Below are 4,881 nucleotides of genomic sequence, written 5' to 3' on the forward strand. Positions count from 1 at the left end.
TGTCTAAACATTGAGTATTTTTGTCACCATTTTCCCTTGTTGGCCAAACTTAAGTACATACCAAGACCACTCCATGCCACAAAATATTGATAGAAAATTTATTTACATAAATTTTTGCTATAATTTTATTGAAGTGTTTCTTTCATTTCATCTCAGCTAAAATTTTTGGATTCCCTATTTTTTCTTCAATCCATGTGTTATGTTCAATGTGTCGCTGTATATATTCCCTATCATAACAATGTTATAGAGCTCAGCCGAGTTCGTGAATTATTTTAAGCCGGGAAACAATCAACATCAAATTTCAAATCAAACATTGTTTTTAAAATTTCAATGGTCAGCATGTAAATGTGGAAATCCTACCATAAAAATTGAATTTTTTTTTAATCTATTTTTACATATTTATTTCAGTTACTTGAGTTAAAGTAAAATACTCATTTTCAAACAGTGAAAAATATACACTGTTATATATATATATATATATTATCAGAGTGGATCAGTTGTTGCACTTTCACGGTACTAATTTAAGATCATCGGTTCCAGACACAAATAAGAATAACAAATAAGTTACTATTTTTACGTTATATAATAATAGAGGTATACCTATATAAATTTAAAACTAAGTTTTTTTTCTTAAATATTTTAGGTATTTAAAAAATGTCCACGGAATTTTCCGGAAATGCGACGATAATAATTCTTTTATATAATTTGAACACCAAAACATGCTAGGATCATAATAAAAAGAACATGTAATGCATCAAGAGAATGGATCAGAAGATCTGGTGTCGATATTCTATTTTTCGAAAAATTAGAGATTAAGAAGAAAAGAATTCACAGGATTAAAAAAAAAACAGTTGGAGAATAAAATATCCATGTGAGTTCTTCTATTAATTCTAAACTAAGTATTGTGTTTGCCCATCTTAATATAATCTAGATCTTCAAGCATACTTTGTAAGAATTAAAAGTCTCTAATCCGAACATATATGATTAGAAACATGAACCCAAAAGCGGAAGCGAAATGGATCAAGCGTTTACCTCCGGCCATTGTTATCGGAATATCGTCGGAGCTTTAACGGTGACTCGGAACGTCGGCGGCGGCGTCCCAATGAACACGAAAAACGAAGTTTCGCTCTTCTAAACCTTGATAATCTCGAACTAGATGGTGTATATTCTCTATATGAGATTATTGGCTTAGGGACCAAAACTAACTCTCTCAATTTATAATCATTCTCTTTCCATCAAAGAGAAACGGAAATGAGAGCTATTATGGTATTGATTTGTGGCTGAAATTATGGGATTTAATAGGCCATAAATATGAGATTTGTCATAACATGTATTTGCTTGATATAATAGATCAAATATACGGTACATAATATATTTGATATGCAAATAAATGTTATGAAATCCTACATTCTCCCACTTGGTCTATTAAAATCCAATATATGTCACAAAAAATTTAATATATGAATCATGGCGATAGATCCTCTATAAATGAGTATTATCTTCCATGTATCACATATATTATTTTTCCAATAATACCCCATCACACATAATGAATAAACCATATGTTTATTCTAGGTCTGAACATAAGAAAATATTTCTCAAATCAATAAAAAATGTATGTGCACAAACCATATGAGAAATATCGAACTGATACGAGTTTCATAAATAGAAATGTAGCGTACAATGAAAAATTACATCATGGAACCAAGTCCCATGCTTTCCACATGATCCTTAAATTTCTTTGGTGGCATGCCTTTAGTCAAAGGATCGGCAATCATCAACTCGGTGCTAATGTGTTGGATGACCACTTTATCATCTTTAACACGTTCTCTTATGGCTAGATATTTGATGTCGATATGCTTACTTCGACTTCCACTTTTGTTATTCTTAGCCATAAAGACAGCAGCCGAGTTGTCACAGTACATCTTAATGGGCCTAGAAATAGAGTCTACAACTCTAAGCCCAGATATGAAACTCTTCAACCAAACACCATGCGATGTAGCTTCAAAACACGATACGAACTCAGCCTCCATAGTGGAAGTAGCAGTCAATGTCTGCTTTGTGCTTCTCCAAGACACGGCTCCACCAGCTAGCATAAAAACATATCCTGAAGTGGATTTTCTTGAATCAATGCAGCCAGCGTAGTCAGCGTCAGAGTAGCCAACCACTTCCAATTCATCGGTCCGTCTGAACATAAGCATGTAATCCTTTGTTCCTTGAAGGTATCTCATAACCTTCTTTGCAGCTTTCCAATGGTCAAAACTTGAGTTACTCTGATATCTACCCAATACTCCAACAACATATGCAATGTCAGGTCTGGTACAAACCTGAGCATACATAAGGCTTCCTACAGCGGAAGCGTATGGAGTATTCTTCATTTGTTCCCTCTCAAGGTCATTTTTCGGACATTGGTCCAAACTGAATTTATCACCCTTCACAATGGGTGCTACACTTGGTGAACAATCTTTCATCCGAAATCTCTCAAGAACTTTATTGATATAGGTCTCTTGAGACAAACCCAAAATGCCCCGTGATCTTTCCCTATGGATCTTAATGCCAATAACATAAGATGCATCACCCATATCTTTCATATCAAAGTTCTTTGAAAGAAATTGTTTCACCTCATGCAGCATCCCATTATCATTAGTCGCTAGCAGAATATCATCCACATATAAAACAAGAAAACATATCTTACTCCTACTAACCTTTTGGTATATACATTGATCCATGACGTTCTCTTCAAAGCCAAATGAAGTGATGACATCATGAAACTTTAAATACCATTGGCGGGAGGCTTGTTTCAAACCGTAAATGGATTTATTAAGCTTGCAGACTAAATGCTCACCATCACTAGAAGAGAATCCTTCAGGTTGTTTCATGTAAACCTCTTCCTCTAGATCTCCGTTAAGAAAGGCTGTTTTCACATCCATTTGATGTAACTCAAAATCAAAATGGGTTACTAATGCCATAATTGTGCGAAGGGAATCTTTCTTTGAAATAGAAGAAAATGTATCCGTGTAATCGATTCCTTCTCTTTGAGTAAACCCTTTGGCTACAAGTCTTGCCTTATGTCTTTCGATGTTGCCTTGTGAGTCTTTCTTTGTTTTAAAGACCCATTTGCATCCAATGGCTTTTAAACCATCAGGCAACTCGACGAGATCCCAGACTTGATTAATTGCCATAGAGTTCATCTCCTCAATCATAGCTTTGTGCCATAAGTTAGATTCTTTAGAACTTTCAGCTTGTGAAAACGTTTCAGGATCATTCTCGGCTCCAATGTTGCAGTCCATCTCTTGCAGATACACTTCATAATCACTAGGAATTGCTGATCTTCTAACTCTAGTAGATCTTCTTAATGTTGCTTCATTATTCTCTTGAGGATCTTGTTGTACAATCGGATGTTCGATTGGTTGTTCAACATGATCTTGATCAGCAACTTGATCTAAAGGATCAGCATTATTAACTTGTGGAATCTCAATAGCTGGTTGTCTTACACACGATTGAGCTTGAGGAGTGTGTACGATAATCAGTCTATCACTTGAACTAGAAGGTTCAGCTTCATTATGATCTAATGCAGACACTGAGTCATGCAATTGGTCACTCCCACTAATCAAGTCATTCTCAAGAAATTTTGCGTTTCTTGATTCCACAATCCTACTATTGTGAGATGGCCAGTAGAATCTATAACCTTTAGACTTCTCGGCATATCCAATGAAATACCCACTCATAGTCCTAGGGTCTAGTTTCTTTTCTTGTGGATTATAAATTCTCACTTCAGACGGGCATCCCCAAACGCGTATATGTCGCAAACTGGGTTTCCAACCTTTGAATAACTCAAATGGCGTTTTTAAAACAGCCTTGGTTGGAACTCGGTTCAATAGATACGCAGCCGTCTTTAGTGCTTCAGTCCACAAGAATTGAGGAAGTTTTGTTTTACTCCTCATACTTCTCACCATGTCCATTAAAGTTCGGTTTCTTCTTTCTGAAACACCATTCTGGTCCGGAGTACCAGGCATAGTATATTGGGCAACGATCCCATGTTCTTGAAGAAATTTCGCAAATGGCCCAGGTGCTTGTCCATTCTCAGTGTATCTACCATAATACTCACCACCTCTATCTGATCTCACAATCTTAATTTGTTTACCACATTGTTTCTCTACTTCAGCCTTGAAAACTTTAAAGGCGTCTAAAGCTTCATCCTTAGAACGAAATAAATATAGATACATATATCGTGAGAAATCATCTATGAAAGTGATAAAGTATTTTGGACTACTTGCATCCATGTCAGGACAACAAATGTCTGTATGTATGATTTCTAACAATTCAGTACTTCTCTTTGCACCCTTTTTAGACTTGTTGGTTTGCTTTCCCTTAATGCAATCCACACAGGTCTCAAAGTCGGTAAAATCAAGAGCACTAAGTACTCCCTCATTCACTAACCTTTTAATTCTCAAAATGGAGATATGTCCCAATCTCCGGTGCCACAACAGAGAAGAATTTTCATTCATAATACAACGCTTCAACCCAGCAGTAACGTTCAAAGAGCTATTAGCAATATCATTTTGCAGTGTAATTGAATAAAGACCACCAGACAGTGTACCATAACCAACAATTTCGGATTTATTTAATAATGTAAAATCATTATCCGAAAAGTTAAAGTCAAAACCAAGAGGCACAAGTCTTGAAACTGAAATTAAATTCCTTGAAAAACTAGGAACATAAACGGTCTTTTCTAAATGCAAAATAAAGTCACTACTTAACACCAAATCGCAAGAACCGACAGCCTCCACATGCGAGCTCATCCTACCTCCTGAAAGGATATAGTGCTCACTTCCCACTGACTTCCGTAGGTTTTGCATACCCTGCAAGGTATTTGAAACA

Source organism: Urtica dioica, chromosome 2, assembly GCF_054948205.1.
Source record: "Urtica dioica subsp. dioica isolate 48M chromosome 2, U.dioica_male_clone48M_v1_H2, whole genome shotgun sequence".
Taxonomy (NCBI): Eukaryota; Viridiplantae; Streptophyta; class Magnoliopsida; order Rosales; family Urticaceae; genus Urtica; species Urtica dioica.